Here is a 22,888-nt window from a genome sequence, read left to right as displayed (position 1 = left end):
TACTTTAATCCGTATTCTAAGTTTTTTAAGCACTGTAGAAATACATTTCTAAAACTGCATTCTTGAAAAATACGAAATTTAATTGAGTTTATTGAAAACAAAAACGAATGAAAAAAATAATCAAATAAGTTATAATCATACTCTTAGAGATTAATACTTATCAGAATGTCTTTTATTAATGAATTGCGCTTCCCTTCTGGTTGATGTGCGTTTCATTTCCCCTCTCACGTGACACTGGCAAATCAACCGTTCATCCCTTCTGTTTAATGGGCTGAAGTCGGGCTGTGCTCGCTCAGAAATGCAAGCACCCAAATCCGCCGTGCACATGTGCAATAGCTGCCAACCGTCAGCCAGGACTGACTACGATTAGCTTAAAAATGTCTGGATGGAGCGCAGCCGGTTAGCGAACACGGTGATCAGGCGATAAGCGCGCATGTGCCTAGACAACAAAGGCTATTCATATGAGCAGCACGACTTTATGGCAAGCCATCAGGGCCATAAACGTATTGACACAACGCATAAGGAATTTTGGCAACACGTTGTGAAAGTGCCAATGAAAGGGTAGCATTCTCATCACGTGACTGTTTCACAACGCGTATTTTAAAATGCAACGCGTAGTGGATTTCTTAATACCATGTAACCAGTTTTAATGCTTTGATTCAACGTGGCACTTTGAGACGAAGCATCAAGACTTTCAAACTACATATGCAGAGAAATCTGAAGATAGAAAGTAAAACATTTGTCATCTTGAGAAATCGCTAAACAATGAGCAGAAAGTGTTGCGTGCCACATTTACTGAAGCAGACGCTGTGATACTTGCATCGTACAAAATTTCCTGGATGCTTGCCAAACAGGGGAAACCATTTAGTGATGGGGAGCTAGTAAAAGAAAGCTTTTTAGAGTCCGTGGACTGTCTCTTTAAAGATTTGAGAAACAAAAACGAAGTCATAAGAATGATAAAAAATCTGCAGCTAAGCAATGACTCAGTATGTCGGCGCATCTCAGATCTTTCTGAAAACCTGGCCACCCAACTTAAAGCAAAGATCGCCTCTGCTGCAGCTTTAAGTTTAGCAGTTGATGAATCAACAGATAAAGGTGACGTGGCCCAGCTTTGCATTTGGATTCGATGCATTGATGCAGTCAACTTTGAAATTACAGAAGACTTACTTTCGCTGCAGTCACTGCACGTTCGCACGAGTGGGGAGGATATATACATTGCTGTTCGCCAAGCATGCAGTGAAATGAATGTTCCGCTCAATTCAGTTGTTTCTGTAACAACAGCTGGAGCTCCGTGTTTGACAGGTAAACATCGTGGACTAGTTGCTGAAATGACAAGGGAGCAGCCAAATCTGTTGTCATTTCACTGTATTGTGCATCAACAGGCTCTCTGCAGCAAGTTAGGAGACGGTCGCATGAAGGGAATAATGGACACAGTTGTGAAAGTAATAAACTTCATTCATGCTCGTCCCTTACTACACCACTGTTTTGTTTCTTTGCTGCAAGAAATTGACTCGTCATATGGCGATATACTGTTACACACAGAAGTAAGATGGCTAAGTCGTGGTAAGGTTCTTCAATGATTTGTTGCATTACTTCCAGAAATTGTGCGGTTTCTTTCTGAAATTGGTGAGGAGGATAAATATCCTGAATTAAAAGATGACAGCTGGAAGGTAGCATTTCTTGTCGACCTCACTGGGCATCTAAACAATTTGCAACTGAATTTGCAACCACAGTGTGAAGGAAAAGCAATTGACGAGTTAATGTGCGCTGTTGCCAGTTTTAAGATCAAACTTGAACTGTACATCGCTCAAATTAAAGAAGGAGACCTCGTGCATTTCCCAATGTTAAATGAAGCATGTGAAGGGGCTCTGGAAAGTGACAAAAGAGAAAAATGTGTTGCTACGGTACAGCAGCTGCAAGAAAGGTTTTCGTCAGGTTTTGCCGATTTCGTTAAAGTACAGTCTGCTGGTGCTTTTCTACGGGATCCTTACACCTTTCCCATTTGACATCTTAAAGACCTTGCCACAACATTTTATGTTCCAACTGGAAGAAGAGCTGTCAGATTTGCAGGGACAGGGAGCAACTTACACAGCACAGCATGCAAGTTCTGTCCAGGAATTATGGAAATGTGTTGCTGGACAAAATTTGCGTCTTTTGAGTGCCAAAATACAGTCTATGTTTGGATCGACTTACATTTGTGAACGTACGTTCTCAGCCACGTGCCAGATTAAGTCCCTCTATCGCGCTCGCTTGACTGATGCAAACCTTCATGCACAGCTGCAGTGTGCTGTCACCCATCTTCAACCAGACTGTGAAGCAATTACTGCTTCAAACAAAGGAAGTTGCCAGATCTCCCTCTAATGTAATTTTAAAACCAAATTAATTTTAACAGTTATATTTTTACTTATTTTGCTCATTTAAAATGAAATGTATTATATTGATTTGTATGGCATTGCTATCAGATAACAGATACAAAACATATTTTTTTATAGATATACAGGTGGTAAGTATATTGTGTGCGTGTGGCCCACATAATACATAGATAGCTGCATATGCAGCCCACAAATGGAAATAGCTTGAGAACCACTGGTGTATAGTTTTTAAAGCACGTGGTACTTTGTGACACTGCCCACAATGCGTTGTGGAATTTCAGCCACAGCCAATCCTGACTGCCCTTATAGGGCTGCATAATAAATACTAAAAACACTGACCTGCTCACAAGAGTAAGAAGATTGACTTTATAAGCAGTAAATATATAATGTGCGTGTGCGTGTATGTATATGCATCTTAACCGTTCGTATTTATAATTCTCATTCAAACAAGTCAGGTTAAGATTTTTTTAATGTATTTTTTTAATAATACAACGAAAATGTTTAAATTGCGGTGTCTTGCATGGTGTTTTATTTATAACTATTATTTTTAATAACATTGAATATATTCTAGTATGAAATTTAATTAGTAATTTAGCGGGGTTGCTCACATCACTTTAAATAGCATGCTTGACTTAATTATTGTATTATATTCACTTTTTATTGAGTGGTTTTTTTTTTTAAAGCACGTTTATTTTGGCACTTTATTTTGTGTTAGTTAATGCTCTCCTGTTCACAGCTCCCATACGTGTAAATTGATTGATTTTGGAGAAGCTGAGCACCTGGTATAAATGTTCCTGATTTCATGATTCCAGAGATTGACTTGTCCAGTGTGATGTGAACCTGGGTTTGTTTGGAGTGCTGACAGGGTGGTTGGAGAATACAAAAATGAAACAAAGAGCCCCCGAATTTAATGGCGCATCCTGGTCTTTATTCTGTCGTGTGTGTTTTGAAACAATTTTAGTATTATAAAAGGCATTTTAGAGGAGTGTTGGAGATGGGGGCGTATTGGTTTTATTGTTGTTTTTAGTGAGCCCCGTCTACGCGATCGTATTGAGCCGCATTGTCCGTTAGTTTTAAATTGAAATCTTGTATTTTAGTTATTGTTTTAATTAACTGACAGTGCAAACCGCTTGCCATGACTGTGTATTCTAGATCTGCCCTGTTTGTTAAGTATAGTTACCACCTGTATTTAATAAAACAATGTTTATTGCCCGACATAATATTGTGGTCGTGCTCATTTCCCTTCTGGTATTCTGGCTGGCTGATCCAACCCCGATCAGAAAGAATCGGTGCCCCTCACGGGTGCTATAACTTCAATTTTTATATTACAACTGTTTCAGGTAACTATTCTTTCTTGTACAACTTGTAGGGCAGCAGTGTGGAATAGTGGTTAGGGCTCTGGACTCTTGACCGGAGGGTTGTGGGTTCAATCCCCAGTGGGGGACACTGCTGTTGTACCCTTGAGCAAGGTACTTTATCTAGATTGCTCCAGTAAAAACCCAACTGTATAAATGGGTAATTGTATGTAAAATAATGTGATATCTGTATAATGTGAAATAATGTATAGTGTGATATCTTGTAACAATTGTAAGTCGCCCTGGATAAGGGCGTCTGCTAAGAAATAAATAATAATAATAACATCTTATTGTATAAATGTTGCTAGCGATGTATTATTAATAATCATTTTGGTTGTGTTACCAGCTGTAGTATGAGTTGGACTATATTATTATTTTTTTCAATTGTAATGTATGATTTGATTCTTCTAAGCGGTTCATTCTTAAAAGCGGACCGATCTGATTACTATGGTGAATGTGCTGCTGAATCAGTATGATAGTTTGAGAATGAAAGCTTTGTTCCCGGCAGTGTAATGGGTTGACCACTAGATGGCATGAGTTCCCACATGTATGCACAGGGACCACACAAAGTATTGTTTAGTTAGTTCTCCAATTAAAAGCAAGGTTTATTTATTTATTTATTTTTATTAGTGGTTGTTTCCCCACCACACTAAGAAAAATACAACCAACACTGGTTTTAAACTGTAAATCAAGACTCCAGCCTGATCATTTACATTGCCCTCAGCCACGTCACATTACAATTAGCAAAAACGCCTCAGAGCGTCAGCAGTTTAAATACAGTATACAGATGTCAGTTGTGCTCAATCACTGAGGACAATACATCAAAACAAGTCCTCATGGGTAAGCAACTTGTTATATGATCACGATTATGTTTACCCAAGTTTGCAGAATCCTATTTTACTACAGTATACTTGAGAAGCGATCGTCTCGTGAGGGTGCCTATTTTAACTGCCGTGCAGTGTTGCATGTAATGGCCTTTGAATTAAAATGACAGTACAGTACTGTCAGGACTACCACCGTACTTAAGCATCTGTGGCTTACTTATTTTCTGTTGTGATGCAAATCTCACAGTTTTTCACTAAGCAGAGATGCAAAGCTCTGTAAGCCCTCCCCTGCTCCTCACCCCGCCACGCCACGCCACAATCCCACTCCCTCTACATGCATATCACACAATAACACTGCTGTACTCGGTATGTATTCAATAAATGTTTATTCACTTCATTGAAACAAATTTTCACTAACAGAGAACGCAAAAAACATACCTGCACAATGCAGTGGCGCAGTCACTGTTTGATTACAAACAATGCAGTGTTTCCTGCATCATTGCACGATCCATTGCAATTCAAATTCAAAAACTGCTTTATTACCTGTACACATCATTGCACTTGATCAAGTACCGTATTACATGTAGTCCGTTTGCCCTGAAATGATTCTTATAAGCAGATTGCTTGATTCTACAAGCAGATTATTTTACATTGGTTAGTATAGGAATGATTTTGTCCCAGTGGTTTTGATCACTATATGCGGTTGGATCTTATATCAGTGATTCTTATAAACAGAGTGCACTGTAATGTATTTTAGCAGTTTGTAAAGGCTACAGAAAAACACAAAAAGACACATCTGTACATTATCCACCTCTCTCAGACACATACCCTGAAAAATCAGAGACATTGTTGAATTTATTTCTGTTCCTCCCATCTGTTCTGTCCAGAGGGCAAAAAAAAAAACATACACAGTGCTGTCTCAACTCCGCCCCCTGGTGTATCTTTTCAATGGCAATGTACACAACATCAAGATGTACTTTTTCCTTTGCATGTTTCAATTAAATTAATTTACTCAGCTTAACTTAGTATGAAGTTCAAAGTTAAAAATGGGACTACTTTATTGGCGTAAGTATATTTAATAAAAGAAACAAATAATTGTTTGCCTTAAACATGATACATTGAATATACAGACTTCTCAGGGGTTGGAGGCATTCGACTTCGTCTTGTGCCGCACAACGCCCCGAGGTGTCCATATATTTGACATATATGGACACCCTGTTGGGCCTTATTGCATATATCTATATATGTATTTCATGTTTCTCATGTTCATTTGGCACATCTCATGTGGCACATCTCATGTGCCATATTTGTACAACTACAGTATATATCGTTGTTCCATATAAATACACTTGAAAACAGGGGCTTTTCGCTTATTGGCAACTTTCAGTTAATGACAACTTTTTGCTTGGAACCGAGAGATTGTTAATAAACGGCATCTACTGTGTGTATGTATGTATGTATGTATGTGAGTGTGTGTATGTATATATATATATATATATATATATATATATATATATATATATATATATATATATATATATATATATTACACACAGTATATGCATTTAGGTTATTCAATTAAATTAAATTTAAGTTTTAAATGTCATATATCAAAATACTGACAATCAATCCATAAATAAATCAATTACTTTATTTATTCACTCAGTGTATTAAAAAAAGCACTGCTTTTTATACCAGCATTTATTTTATAACATCAGATGTGTAAGCACTGTGTGGAAACAAAGGTTTACAAAGAGAATGCTGTCCCTAGTGAACAATACTTGAATAACACTTGCAATATATGTTATATAGCTAATATTATCCGCTAATAACTGTAATTCAGGTGAAAAACAGAGTCCTGCTAATGTGTATACTGTTACTGGACATTATGGAAGTAAGTTTGATTAGTCTTTGTATTTTTTTCGATCAATTTCTGTTGAATGAGTAAATAGTCTGTAATAATACATCATGTAAATAGTTTGTTAAATGATATATTTTAGTATGCAACATCTATGAATAAGGAAAGTATTTGTTTTTTTTTACAACCCAAACAGCAAAACACCAAAAAAATAACGCTCTTAACAAGTGTCATCGCTTGTGTTCATCAGATTAGTCAGCCCCCACTGGTACTGTTCAGACCTGAAGATTATGTTAAAACGTGGCTTGGCAGCTACCGACACCAACAATGAGGCAGCTGAGAATTTGAAACATAGAGAAGCTTCAGTAAATCTGTTAAACAGTATGTTCTGTGCTTTTAAAATGAATATTAAAACACCAACGAGTTAAAGGTTGTGCTTGGATTTGACCACTAGGCTGGCATTTCTGTATCTTGCAGGTCAAACACAACAATATATTTTTGTATAGATTTCATCAATAGAAAAAAAAAATAGTTTTCATGCGGTTAAAAAATATTAATAAACAACAAAGATATGATGGACTTTGTGTGGTGTATGGCCACACCCACTCAAAAATCGTGCTGGCCGGAATAAAACTGGAAGTTACGTACGAAAAGGTAAACACACATGGCGACTGCCGCTGAAAACACAGAAGATGAAGTCGAAGACCCAATTAATCTTAGGGAACAGGTGCCACAACCCTATATTTTTTAACTGTCAGCGAGCCAGTGGCATCCCACTGATCAACAGAGGCAGAGACTAAATGGGGATCGACAAGAAATAGAGTTGTGGACCCTCCAAAATCTGTGGTGGATCGGTAACACTGCATGGTGAGTGTAATTTCCAAAACTGCAATGTGTTTGATTACCAATAATATACGCTTCAGTATCTATACTCTGTAATTAGTTTATATTAGTTTAGCGATTGTCTGTTATGGCCTATAATAAACATTTTTGTAATTTTGTCTGTGATCACACGCCACAGTGACACTGTGAAATCTTTTCAAAAACGATACATTACAAACATTACAATAATGTACAGTAGACATAAGGATCGATAAGATGGCATTATATAAAGCAGATAAGACAACTTCAGCAATGAATATGGAAAAACAAACGTTTCTTTACTCACCATTACGTCAGTGGTACAAATTTTCTGATGCAGTAAAGTTCAGATAGTTACATATATATATATATATATATATATATATATATATATATATATATATATATACAGACGTGCTCAAATTTGTTGGTACCCCTCCACAAAAAACGAAGAATGCACAATTTTCTCTGAAATAACTTGAAACTGACAAAAGTAATTGGCATCCACCATTGTTTATTCCATATTTAATAGAAATCAGACTTTGCTTTTGATTTTTTATTCAACATAATATTGTAAATAAGAAAACAAATGAAAATGGCATGGACAAAAATGATGGGGCCGCTAGCCTAATAATTTGTTGCACAACCTTTAGAAGCAATCACTGCAATCAAACGTTTTCAGCAGTGTGGAGTAGTGGTTAGGGCTCTGGACTCTTGACCGGAGGGTCATGGGTTCAATCCCCGGTGGGAGACACTGCTGCTGTACCCTTGAGCAAGGTACTTTACCTAGATTGCTCCAGTAAAAATCCCAACTGTATAAATGGGTAATTGTATGTAAAAATAAATAAATAAATAAATAATAATGTGATATCTGTATAATGTGAAATAATGTATAATGTGATATCTTGTAACAATTGTAAGTCGCCCTGGATAAGGGTGTCTGCTAAGAATTAAATAATAATAATAATAATCTGTAGCTCTCAATGAGACTTCTGCACCTGTTAACAGGTAGTTTGGCCCACTCTTCCTGAGCAAACTGCTCCAGCTGTCTCAGGTTTGATGGGTGCCTTCTCCAGACTGCAAGTTTCAGCTCTTTCCATAGATGTTCGATAGGACTCATAGAAGGCCACTTCAGAATAGTCCAATGTTTTGTTCTTATCCATTCTTGGGTGCTTTTAGCTGTGTGTTTTGGGTCATTATCCTATTGGAGGACCCATGACCTGCGACTGAGACAGAGCTTTCTGACACTGGGCAGTACGTTTCGCTCCAGAATGCCTTGATAGTCTTGAGATTTCATTGTGCCCTGCACAGATTCAAGGCACCCTGTGCCAGGCGCAGCAAAGCAGCCCCAAAACATAACCGAGCCTCCTCCATGTTTCACTGTAGGTATGGTGTTCTTTTCTTTGAAAGCTTCATTTTTTCGTCTGTGAACATAGAGCTGATGTGACTTGCCAAAGCTCCAGTTTTGACTCATCTGTCCAAAGGACATTCTCCCAGAAGGATTGTGGCTTGTCAATATGCATTTTAGCAAATTCCAGTCTGGCTTTTTTATGTTTTTCTTTCAAAAGTGGAGTCCTCCTGGGTCTTCTTCCATGGAGCCCATTTTCGCTCAAAAAGCGACAGATGGTGCGATCAGAAACTGACGTACCTTCACCTTGGAGTTCAGCTTGTATCTCTTTGGCAGTTATCCTTGGTTCTTTTTCTACCATTCGCACTATCCTTCTGTTCACTCTGGGGTCGATTTTCCTCTTGCAGCCGCGCCCAGGGAGGTTGGCTACAGTTCCATGGACCTTAAACTTCTTAATAATATTTGCAACTGTTGTCACAGGAACATCAAGCTGCTTGGAGATGGTCTTGTAGCCTTTACCTTTACCATGCTTGTCTATTATTTTCTTTCTGATCTCCTCAGACAACTCTCTCCTTTGCTTTCTCTGGTCCATGTTCAGTGTGGTGCACACAATGATACCAAACAGCACAGTGACTACTTTTCTCCATTTAAATACGCTGAATGACTGATTACAAGATTGGAGACATGTGTGATACTAATTAAAGAAACTAATTAGTTTGAAATATCACTATAATCCAATTATTTATTATCTTTTCTAAGGGGTACCAACAAATGTGTCCAGGCCATTTTAGAATATCTTTGTAGAATAAGCAATAATTAATCTCTTTTCACAGCTTCTTTGCTTTATTCTATGACATACCAAAGGCATGCAAGTATACATGATAAAATAGCTTTTAATTGCATCACTTTTCAGGAGGAATGAAGCATTATTTCAATGAGCTGTAAGGGTACCAACAAATTTGAGCACGTCTGTATACACATACATGCTCTGTGTGTATGTGTTCATGGTGGTTTCCTATAAAACCTCAATTTAAAAAAAAAAACCTTTTGATGTGCACCGCATCTGACTCTTTGCTTGTTTCTAAATCCCATGCTATATTCAATTAAGTCGTCCTTCAGATAATCACTGTCGAGAAAGTGCACACCACCAACAACAGAATTATTTTGGTTAACGGATTTCGCGGTGAAGTCCTCTCTTTTGACTTGTACAAATCGCACCCAGGAGCGAAATACGGCACTCTTTTTCCCTGGAAAGGCATGCACCCGATGCCCTGACAGGTTGGAGTTAATGCGATCCCGCACACGCACGTATTCACCATATTATTATTACTATTATTATTTTTTCTTCTATCTCACAAACTTGTAGGCCAGACATACAGGCCGAGAACTGTTTGCCATTTTGATACGTCACGCATGACGTGGTACAAAAAGGTGTTTTTGGTAGGCGTGGTCTGTTATCCACATTAATCACATTTTAATGGCCTATAAAAAATTAACAGTGCTAATATTCTTAATAAACACTGCTACATCCATTTCAGTGATAAAAAAAAAACCAAAAAAAAAAAACCTGCAAGATACACTTTAAATACTCGGCTGTCCGGATTTTATTGCACTTATATCAGTGGTATCATTGCCGATGACTAAGCTTTATAAGGTGGTTGTTATTCTGAGGTAAAACTTTCCTTCAAATTCCTTCACATCTATAGTGATTTTTAGTTTTTTTTTTACATAGTATAAGTAGTAACATGTATGAACACTTAGTTATTCAATTTAATGGTATGCAAAGAGTACAAAGCCACTGCTTAAGCTGTAGTGCTTTAGCACTGAAGATCTTGACGCATCTCCCCATGACTCATTATCATTTTGTCAGCTCTGCTTCTGACACCTAAAATAATCAACACTTTTTTTTTCCTGAAGTGCAATGTTTTTGGATTTTATTGCTGCAGATTTCAGATAACACACACCAGCCTCATGGCATTACGTAGCATTATCGACAGTTAAAACTTCTGTGCAGTTACTTTATTTACAGAGATTTTAATGTTCAGTGTCACATCACATTATAAAATGTAATAGCTTACAGCTTGAGCACTCCAGTGTGCTATTTGCAACACAATACAGAAAAGGGAAAAGTTCAGTCTGGTCCCAACACCTCCAATGTTATAAATTTAGCAACTGCTTTGTGCCCTTTGAGTCCTTAACCCTGAACAGAAGCATAAACCCAATACTGTAATTTTTTAGATAGTTGATACTCTTACTGGCATATTTAATGTCATATTTATAATATGGTATATGAGTGTACCATATATATATACTGTATGTATATATATATATATATATATATATATATATATATATATATATATATATATATATATATATATATATATATATATATATATACATACATTGTAACACTGAGCGTGCTGTGGGTTCCAAGCGGGAGGTGAAATAATGATACAGACAATGTTTGAGGTTGAAAGGCACTTAAAAGTACCGTGTATTGCTCTTTTCTGATCCCCTAAAAACTCAAAAAAAGCAACCCGAACAGCGGCGCTGTTTGCCCTAATATAGCCCAACCGGACTCGGTCATTGGTCAACTAAGGTTTCTCCTAATTAGCATGCTAGCCCCCCAATCCCCAACTAACTATACTCTCACCCAATCCCAGCTGTACACAGTCGGCACTCATGCACCAATCATACCTTACTAATATACTACACAATACAAGGCATCTAACTATGTGTTTATCCTTCACTCCCTGTCCCCCCCCCCTTCAGTCCACATCAGTGATAGCCGCCCCACCGCTACATTGCCCCCCTCTTGCTGCTTACCGCCCTCGGAAAGCTCAATCTCTGTCCCAGAAGTGGAGGGGTGGCTAAACCGTGCGGCGGGGTGTTTGGTTTGGGTCAGAGGCGAGACGGCCGGGTTGGGGGGATGGGGTTCCCCTCGGGGAAGTAGAGGCTCGCAGCCGGCGGTATGGCTGCTGTTGTGGAATGACAGGGCCTCCCTCTGTGGGCCCCCGATGGAGCACGCCGAGGTTCCTGTCCTGGTTGGCCGGATTCCTGGGGTGCGCTGGATACCTGGTCTCCCCTGTAGGGGGCGAGACAGTCCCGGTGCAGGACCAGACTGTGTCCTGTGAGGTGTATTTGGATCCGGTACACCACCTCGCCTAGCTGCTCCAGGATCCGGCAGGGCCCCACCCAGGGGCTGTCCAACTTGGGGCAACGGCCCTTCTTCCGTTTGGGTCCCTAGACCCAAACAAGCTTGCCCCTTCTCCCGGACGTCATAATTTCTCTTCTGTCGGATGCCGGCAGCCAGCAGACGATCCCGGGCAAACCGGTGAGCAACATCGTTCCGGTCCTGAATGTGTCAGGTGTACTCTGGTCCAGGAGGGAGAGCTGCGGCGTCAGGAGAGCGGCCGAACACAAGCTTGGACGGTGTTTGGAGCTCCTGGCCAAGGAGCAGTAGTGCAACCTGTTGATTCCTGCACTGCCATGCGGTACGCCAACATAATAAAAGGCAGCTGGAGGTCCCAGTCTCGTTGGTGCTGTCTGGTAGTGATGGTAAGCTGCGCTGAGAGGGTCCTATTGAAGCGCTCCACAAGGCCATCGCTCTGGGGGTGGAGTGGGGTGGTGTGGGTTTTCTTTATCCCTAGGCGACTGCACAACTCCGCAAAGATCCGGGATTCGAAGTTTTGGCCCTGATCTGAATGGAGCTCCTGAGGGACCCCAAACCTTGAGAAGAAGCCTTCAATAACAGCCTCTGCTACCGTGCTTGCCTCTTGATCCGGTAGTGCGTAGGCTTCTGGCCATTTCGAAAAATAATCCATCGCCACCAGCACATACTTATTGCCCTTGTCAGACACAGGTAGTGGCCCAAGAATGTCCACTCCGACTCGTTGCATTGGGCTGCCCACTGGACATTGCTGCAGGGGGGCATGGGACTGCCCAGGAGGACCCTTGCGGGCAGGGTCTTGTTCACTCCAAAGTGCTCCACCCCAGGGGTCCCATGGACAGCCCGTAGGATCTCCGACTGGAGGGCTTCAGGAACCACAAGCTGCCACCTTGTCTCTCCTGATGCTGGTGTGACCCAGTGTCTCTGCAGCACTCCTTCCCGAAGTGCCACGCTGTCCCATTGTGACCAGAGCCCCTTGGTGACTTCAGAATAAGCAGCTACATCCTCCCAGACCGGCCGTTGTTTTTCCCCCAGCCACTGGAAGACCGATGCTAGATTCTGGTCTCCCTCCTGCTGCGCTCACCACTCTGATGCAGGCACAACACGGATCTCCCCGCACTCCCTCGGCTGTCCAACACCCTCTGCTCGGGCTCTCCGGTGGTACGGCCCCTCCGACCTCCCTTGCTCCTCTGTCTGCTGCTCCCTCTTCAGGCAGTAGGCGCAGTCATCTAGCAAGCAGGGGTGCCTGGACATCGCGTCAGCATTGGATTGCTTCTCTCCAGCCCTATGCTGTATGGTGAAATCAAACTCTTGCAGCTGCTCTAGCCAGCGGGCTAGCTGCCCTTTGGGCTCCTTAAAGTTGACCAGCCACTGGAGTGAAGAGTGGTCAGTCCGCAGAAGGAAGTGCCTCCCACACAGGTAGGGCCAGAATTGTTTGACAGCCACTACCGCAGCAAGCAGCTCTCGGCGAGTTACACAGTATCTCCGCTCCTGTTTGCTGAGGGCGTGGCTGTAATACGCAACCACATGTTCTCCATCTGGCCACTTCTGGGAGAGCACTGTACCGAGACCTTGGTCGCTGGCATCCGTGTCTAGACAAAGGGGAGATCTGGCCGTGGCAACATAAGAACAGGTGCCTGGATCAGTGCTTTCTTCAGGGTGGCAAAAGCTTCTTCACAGGCCTCGTCCCAGTCAAAGTGCTGGCTCATCTTCAAGAGTCAGTGGAGAGGGGATGCGATGTGGCCGAAGCGGGGAATGAAGCAGCGGTAATACGAGTCGAGCCCAATGAACCCTCGCAGCTGCCGTTGGTCAGCCGGCCTGGGCCACTCCCTCACTGCGTTGGACTCAAAATGAAACCTAAGCTGTCACGTGATGAGGGGCTTAACTTCAGGCGATCGTATTTCTGGTTAGGAGTACCGCCTACACACACTGAATATGTAATTGGAAAGCCCAGAGTCTGTACTTTTAAACAAGCCAGGTAGGTACCTGAGTAATATGCGCGTAAACACCGGGGCGCCGGCCCCCCAAATCAATGAGTCAAATAAATATTTGCACGAGTACAATATAACAGGTCATTTGTGTAAAAACATATTATCTGGCCAAAGAGTCAGGAACGTAACCCAAATTTATAACATTGTTCCTATGGGAAAATGTGCTTCGACTTGCGACGCTTCGACTTGCAATGCGACTTTCAGGAACCAATTGTGTCGTAAGTGCGAGGACTGCCTGTATATATATGTGTGTGTATATATATATATATATATATATATATATATATATATATATATATATATATATATATATATATATATATATAAGGTATACTCATGTCATATTTAGCACTAGACAAAAGTTTGGCATGCAACTGTTTTGGCATTCCAAGTCACATCTTTTCTGTTATAAACCCAGCTACTTCATAAAATGAATACAGGTTTTATAGCAACTGTTTTACTGTACTTTTAATCCATCATAAACAGAGCCTGAGCAGGTGAAATCTAGTGCTGGGAATCGTTAACGAGAGCTTGTGTAAGTTAATTAGCTTGGCTCTTTGATTGTGTATGATCAATGCATACTGGTCCTGTATAGGTGTGCATTTTCTATCATTGTGAATGGCAGGTAGCCAAACAGAATTGGAATGTTTACTTGGTACCTGGCTGCTCCGAGGTACACACCCACTCCCTAGGAAACAAAAGAGGTAGTCTAGGAACTCTTGATTAGACTGGATTTCGCTAGCTGATTAAATAATAATTATACCATTTAATTAATACTTTTATTGCCAACATGCTGTTGGGGTTTGGCAACCAATACAGTACATACCAATTTGGTGTGCTCATTTTTTAAAAATTATTATTTAAGATGCTGGTGCTGTTGGTTATTTTTATATTTTATATTATCAAGGCACATTTAGTTACACTGCGATACCAAGTGCCAAACTAAAGGTTTTTAAGGGGTCTCTTTGCTTTGTTTTTTGTTAATTAAGAAGGTTGATGCATTCTGTGTGATTTCAAGGTAAATGTTGCAATAATTGCAATGGTATGATTAGCTTTAAACACAGTGATAGGTAGATCAGTGCATTAAGACTAGAAGAAAGTTAAGACACAAGTGTTGCTAAATGCCTTGTAAAGCATGTAGAGCAAGGCACTTGGATTAGATTTCTATATACAATTCAAAATGTTAGAGCCAGGTTCTACAATTGAAGCCGATTGACTGATGAGAGATCTATGATACCGAATAACAGCTGACATTGTCAAATTGATAGGAGTAGTTCACAAACTTCCTGTGTGTCACAACAGTGATTTTTCCATTATCCTCTAAATTTCCCTAATATATAAGTAGGACTTGAACTTTTTGGTTTTTATTTTCCAAATCTCTACCTCCCATTAAATGTTAATTGGTAGTTGTTAAGCTGTCTCTGCATCCTAATAAAGAGAACATTACTATTTAAAGACTGGGTTTAAGATCATTTTATTTTTTGCTACAAATCAAGGAGATTTTAAATTATGGACTTGCTATGAGTGTACACTCCGTACTGGGTATTTTATACTGAAAAGAAAATCTGTCAGGACAACTCTGCTAAACGAGTGAAAATAGCAAAAGCACAACGCTAAACTAGGCGACTGCAAGAACGAAATGCAGCTAGGATCAGCGATGAGCAATTAACGTAATTTGCCACGTCTGTTTGAAATTAAAATTAAGCGAAACAGAATCAGGCTCAGTCATGATATGAAGTTAAAAACAAGTGACATTGTTTTGTAATTATCAGCTTTTTCTGAATTTAATTAGGAAACAGAAATCGGCTTAAAATAAGTTTAAAGGGACGTTGTGATCAAAAATAAAACCCGAAAACCTCAAGCCCTATATATAAGTAACCCCATGAGTGAAGCTTGTACATGTTAAAATGCTGCCACCTTCACATCTGATTATAGTCTGATAAAACAAAGTGTAGAAATGTATACTTTAAAACCTCTAGGTTAAAAATAGGTTAAATACATTTTGTATGTTACACTTATTAGGTATTTAGTTTAGTTTTTTAAATTTTTTTAGCTCATTTAGCTGCTTTTAAGTGAAAAGGATATGTGAGGGGAGGATGCTGTAAATGAATGGAGTACTGTGGCAATGTGCCCCGCCCCTGTGTGCATTTCTATGTTATATGTTGCGTGTGTTGTGTCAATGTTGGTGTATAGATATTGCAGCATGGGATATAAATGGGTGTGTGTAGCACAAGTTATTTAAAATGTATAGTTGTATTTAGGCACAGGGATTGCACAATCACTTCACGTGCAGATAAAGTATGTAATAATATGTGAGCACGGGGTTGCACAGAATTAGTTCACGTGCTGGGATTCAAGTGAATAATTAATTAGTAATTGAATCCCAGCACAACAGTATATATAGATGCACAAAGCACTCACTTGGGTTTGTGTGTTCGGTGAGTGGAGAACGGGTGTGAGGAAGGAGAAAAAGTAAAGAAAAATAAAGTTTCTTTGACTTACCGTGTTTGTTTGTCTGTTCGTGTCTGTTTACTGTTTTGTCGTTTTGTTCGTCTATTTATTTTGGCCCAAAGTTGCATGTGCTGTTTTTTTGTTTAAAACCTTTTATTTTGGTCATTATTAAACGCGCAACAGCGCAATTCACATTTCACTTTGCAGTATGTTTCTTCCGGGTCATTGCCTGGGGCTGCCTGTTGCTTCGCATCGCCTGGGGCTGCCTGTTGCATCGCATCGCCTGGGGCTGCCTGTTGCTTTGCATCGCCTAGGGCTGCCTGTTGCTCCGCATCGCCTGGGGCTGCCTGTCGCTCCGCATCACCTGGGGCTGCCTGTCGCTCCTCATCGCCTGGGGCTGCCTGTTGCTCCGCATTGCTTGGGGCTGCCTGTTGCTCCGCATTGCCTGGGGCTGCCTGTTGCTCAGCATCGCCTGGGGCTGCCTGTTGCTCCACATCGCCTGGGGCTGCCTGTTGCTCCGCATCACCTGGGGAGACCAGCTCGCTATTGCTGGGAGATACATGCCCTGGAGGTAGTTTGCTGCTGGCCTTCGGGGATTTGCTGGGGTTGGATGAGCCTGCCTTAGAGCTGCCAGCACGTCTGCTGACAGCCTCACTGTTGGCAGCATTTCCGCTGCCAGTGGTGCAACGGGAGGAGCCGGCTTTGGTGCGGTCAGCAAGTCAGCTGACCGCCTCACCATTCGCAGCTGTTCCACTGCCAGGACTGCCCTGGCTGAAGGAGTCAGCCTGGGAGCTGTTAGCAGGTCCACTGACAGCATTGCACCTGGCAGTCTTTCCGCTGCCAGAGGTGCTACGGGAGGAAGCAGCCTTTCCACTGCTGGAGTGTGCCAACCTGCTAGCAGCCTGACTACTGGCAACATTGCCACCCATGAACCCCTTGAAATCCCTGTTCTTGGCCTGGGACTTTGAGCAAGACTTTGGGGATTTTAAGGGGGGAGGTGGCCATTGAGACCATGTGTGCTGCGCACAAGGGGGGGGGGGGGGATATGTGGCAATGTGACCTGCCCCTGTGTGCATTTCTATGTTATATGTTGCGTGTGGTGTGTTAATGTTGGTGTATAGATATTGCTGCACGGGATATAAATGGGTATGTGTAGCACAAGATATTTAAAATGTATAGTTGTATTTAGGCACGGGGATTGCACAATCACATCACGTGCAGATAAAGTATTTAATAATATGTTTAAAACCTTTTATTTTGGTCATTATTAAACGCGCAACAACGCAATTCACATTTCACTTCGCAGTACTGTGTGTTTCTTCCGGGTCTGACGTCACCACTACAGCCTGCTTGTCACAAGTACATTGCAGTTACTTATGACTGCTCAATTGTCTTGCTGGTTGTGTAGTATAAGTAAGGCCCTGTGTAAATCGCGATGTCACAGGCTGCGCGGAAATCGTGAAATTAGCCCAATACCGGCATTTTTACAATATTCTTAAGAAATAAAAATAAATTAATTCATAATTATTATTCGTATTTCATACAAAAAAAAACACATTAACGAAACTGTACAGCTCTGCTGTGTGCCTGTATGTACTATTCTCCATGCACATAGTGCTGTGCAGTGATTATGTCACATGCAATCTAGGCAGGAAATTAAAATACTGCGCTCTGCATGGACAGTGGACACTGATAGGCTGAGCTACTGCATTGTAATTTGCTATTTTTTGCATCTTTTTATGTTGGCATCATGAAAGCCCATCGTTTTTGTCTATAATCACTCCTCCTTGGCATATGGTGGTTCTGTATTTGTAGATGAATGTTATTACATTTAGTGCCCACTCCTTTTTTTTCTCCTCAATTTGAAATGCCCAATTTGAATCTCCAATTTTCACTCGATGAACCTCAGCAGTGGATGTTGCCAAGCTTCGGCACTCTAGAGACAAGAGTTCAGCTTGACTTGTCTCTATCGGCCTTGCCGGGACGCCTGACCACAAGGAATGTAAATGTGAACCAGCCAAACTCAGACGATTACTCCTCAGCCTCTGGGAAATTGGTAACTCAGTATGACTTCCACGCAATAGCACCTTAAGGAACAAGTCTTTAAAAGAGACACTAAAGCCTTTAATTTATAATGTGTTTTGGAAATGGATATATATGATTGGCAGGCTAAATATGGGCCCCTCTTTTACACTAACCCTGGTCTAGGAGGCTATTGAGACCGTAGAGCCAGTGCTTTTGTTGTTTCCATATATTTGAGCTGTCTGGAATATTGACATTTTTGGGCAAAAACTGGTCATTGGATTAAAATACTGCATGAAACTACAGAACACATAGCCCTGATATATTACTGAGGTGAACTGTGCATCATAAAAATGTACAGACATACAGTAGTTAAAAAGACTGTGGGATCACATTACTGACTATACAGGAAGGACAAGTGATAAAATCAGAAAAGATTGATGCATAGCTCAAAACCTTTTCATTTTTATGAAGTTCATGACCTGACCCCCTCCACAATTTAAAGAACTGCAGCTGAAAAGAAAGCTAACTCACAGATGGAAAACAACTTCAGCTCAGGATGAAATGCTGTAAGTGGGGACTTTGGGGCTGTGGCCCACCCATGGTTAAAATTGTAATGAAAATATATTTGTTATATACCGGTAAGTGGCTAAAGTATGATTGTCATTACTGCTTTAGAATTTGATTGTTGTCGGTTGGTTTCAGTCTAGACATCTCCTACAAGTGTATTATGGGAGTTTTTCTGAAGGTCCCGTTCAAGCTGCAGCATAAACTTAGTTTTAATCATTAAAAATTAAATACACATAATACCATAACGTGTTCATAATGGACTTGAGTTTACAAAATGCAATCGTGTTTGGAGGTTCATTGTTGTTATATCTTACGATCATTAGCATCATGAGGTCCCATTTATTTATTTTTTTAATATATTTTGGGTGTTTTTTGATGGAGTCAGACTTTGTGACCAATAATACAGGGAATTATTTGCTGCTGGGGGGAATCAGTCTAGTCTATCTTTGATCTGTAGCATTGCTACTTGAAAAATCAGTATACCCTTATTGACATTTAAAAATAAAACTCAACACTGTAAGTGGTAATGCCCTCACGTTTTGGAGTACCCACCACTCAAAAATGCAAACAAGTATGACCGAATTTGCTTACAACAGTAAGCCAAATGAGCACTATATCAGGGAATGTGTCTAGATAATGTTGTTTATTTTAAATATATATTATATTTGATATTCCTCCACTTGTGCACTAAGTGTATTTTTACCATAAAGAGCTTGGAAATCTCATAGCTGTGGTACAAGCAGGTAATGGGCTTTTTGGTGAGTTAGGCTTTAGTGTGTGTGTATATAATCTCTGTTTTAGTTTTATTTGTGTTATCTGTTTGTATTGTTATTTTTATTATATATATATATAATTTCTTTCTTTTTTTTTTTTTTTTTTAATTTAATAATTTTATAAATCTGACAATATTTTTGTCCTGTAAAGTGCTTTGAGATACACCTGTATGAAGGCCGCTATATAAATAAACTTTGATTTGATTAGTATGTCGACAGTGTACATTTCTGACATAAGTGATTTTAATGAAACTATACAGACCATGAACATAATTACATTTTAAGGATTGTGTTTTGCAATTAAGCATAGGGTTCTTTTTCAAATATAATTACTGTTGTTCTTGCACAGTTTATCTGCAGTTAAAGTGTAACCACTGTATGTTTTTTACTGTGGGTTTGACTTCATTATGTTCAAACAGCAGTTAAAAATGCAGCAGTGTTTCATTTGGGAGGAACAATTGTTATACAGCTTGGTATTTGAATACACAGACAGGAAACGTCAGGAATGAGCTTGGCAATTGTTTGTATAATATTTTCTTTACTCTTTTATGGCATCAACTAAATGGAATGATAATCCTAGTTAGTTTTTACCTTAATTAGTAAATCTGAATTGGGCTGTTTGGCTACAACTCTTACGTTTTGAGTCCAAGACAAGAACAAAGGGGAGGTGAAGTTTCAGGATTTAGAACTTGTGTTATGTTTTTAGTTCACTAAAAACATTTTTTATTATATTTACTGGACTGAATAGTGTATAAAAAAATGAGGACTGCGATAGCTACTGATTGACTGGCGAGGCAGCAAAATCAAATTGTTACTGTAGCTGGTGTTCCATCAGAAATACCTTGGAAACACAGTTAAGTCTCCAGTTGTGTGGAAAACAAACAATGATTTTCCTTCCTCCCTGGCATATAAAATCTGTCATCGTTTTTTACTGGGTTTCCATTTCTTTACTTCTTCTTGTTAAACTGTGTTAAAATGCTTAGTAATGTTCTTGTATTTCACCAGCTGCCATGCAGTCAAAATAGGCAAAGCCCAAGATTAGGACCAGGGGACCTGTGTTCAATCTCCATTTAGGTCATATATGTATGTATAGTTTCAGGTTGGTTTCCAAAATACACTTTGTTTTTACAGTTGGACTTCAAATTGTAAATCGGCAACGCCAGAGAAGAATAGACTTAGCGTCTCCGACACAGTATCTCTTTCATGCTGCTCATGTTAAATAATCCAGAATGCTATCTGTTATTGGTTCTTTTTTAAATTATGTTTATTACCGGCAGGACATCTTTGTCTGTGAAATAAAGTATGTATGCAAAAGCATAACACTCCTATCATAACTCACTACCATGACAAAACATAATTTGGAGAAATAAGATCTGAAACTATCTTAGGAGGCACTGGAGTCCTGCTTGTAAATTAACACCATGCTTACATTCTGTTTCTGCAGTAAAAAGAAACCCCTTCAGATGGAGCATGTGGGTGGATTTATAAAGATTGCAGTTGGGGGGAAAAAAATGTATGTGAAGTAGGTTAATGCTACATTAAGATAATTGCAATTGTACCAGGTTACTGCAATTGTTTTTTGTTAGATGTAAGTGTTTTGGTTCTAAAATTGAATTAGCCCGCATAAATACCTATCGCCTGCTTTCATCCCTTGGTTACCACAACACTTTTTTTCTTCACGTTTGTACTTACTGATCCGTGATTGCACAAGTTATAATTTAAATCTGAAGAAATCTGAAAGGATTTATTCAAAGCCAAATGCAATGCAATTGAAAAATAGAAACAGAAGCAGAGAAGACTCAGAGAGCAGTTTGGGGAGAATAACGCAACAGTGGCTCTTGCGTTTTCAACAACGTGTAATAAGCCTCATGGGCTCTAACGTTATCATCTCTGTTGTCAACATTACCTCCATTAATTGCCCAACCCCTATAAATAAAGTCATATCTTTCATAAATAATTGGTCTTATCAAAATAAAAATGAATCCAACAATAATTAATCTGGACGATTGCTCTCAAGCCTACAATAAAACATTTTAAAAAATCCATGATAAACGATGTACATTTCATAGCTTTGCTGCAGTAAATCAAAATAAATTGATCAAAACAAAACATATATTGACTTTATTAATTGTATTTTTTTATAAAAAAAAAACGCTTCCTGTAAAGTTATTTAATGCCACCTGTCATCTCGACTACAACCAAATAAACCAGCGATAATACTACTCTTGTAAAGTTGGGGAATACTAAAGCACTGGGGCAGAGCATGGAGGGAGGTGCTATGGTGTATACTCCAGGTTATACCCTATAACACTGTAGAAAGAGCACAGTCTTCAGTACAGTAAAGATGTTTCTGTGTGCAGGCCTGCTTTTTGTCTGTAGTTTACATCACTTAAAACCTTAAACTTGCCTGTTAAAAATGTTTCTGGAAACCAGTTAAAAATCAAAGGGATGGATTTCATGATCTATAGCAATTTACTAAAATAAGCTTTGTAAAATTCAATCACAAATGTTTCGACTGAAGTAACTCTTTTAAGACATTGAAAAGACTTGTTGGAACATTTGTCATTGAATTTTATAATTAAAAAATGTGAGTGTTTATAGTTTTAATCAAATGTGTTGTTTTTGTGTATACGACATTACATGTATTAATGTAATAACCAGAATATGACTAATTTTATAAAGTACTGCTATTAAAAGTGAACAGCAGATAAAACTCTCCTGTTCAATAAATGAGATGTGAATTTAAAACAAATAAAATAGAAAGCATCTGCTTTTACTGAACAGGCTTGTGTCAGACTCTTGGATTGTTTTTTGGTAGCCATATTGTGCAGTCTGCTATTGACCAGTTTTAAATGAGTGTTCTTACTCTGAAAATGTAGGAATGCTTACTCATTCATAACAGTTGTACAATGGATGGTCACAAAGGACTGTTTTTTTCTTCTTTACTTTAGTCCATTGTAAAGATGAAATTGCCAACAGGGGTAGGGGCCTACATTATCAAAGCTCGGTGAGCCCTGACCTCTTAAAATTCTAACATTTTTAAGTATGATAAACAGTTACTTTGCTCAGTTAATCAATTAATTAAACGAAGAGCAATGCCTGATCAGTATTAACCATTACATGTCACAATTTACAAGACACTGCCTGAAGATAGTCACTGTGTGTCTTTAAAGTTACAAATAAGGATAGGGAATCAAGAGATCCTGGATTAAATTCAGATCAGCCACAGACTTACTGTGTCAACACTGTTAAAAATGCTTCGGAGAGAACTTGGTTCAAAGTCGTCGTCAT

The 22,888-nt window shown here is 39.6% G+C and overlaps 1 protein-coding gene across 1 annotated transcript in view; it reads left to right on the top strand.

Moving 5' to 3' along the window:
• Positions 1–22,888, top strand: part of LOC117409540 (storkhead-box protein 2-like) — a 122,386-nt gene that overhangs the window by 36,869 nt on the left and 62,629 nt on the right. The gene's annotated exons all lie outside the window — the stretch shown is intronic.

The sequence above is a fragment of the Acipenser ruthenus genome, chromosome 2, assembly GCF_902713425.1.
Source record: "Acipenser ruthenus chromosome 2, fAciRut3.2 maternal haplotype, whole genome shotgun sequence".
NCBI classification, from domain to species: Eukaryota; Metazoa; Chordata; class Actinopteri; order Acipenseriformes; family Acipenseridae; genus Acipenser; species Acipenser ruthenus.
This window is presented reverse-complemented; position numbering and strand designations above follow the sequence as displayed.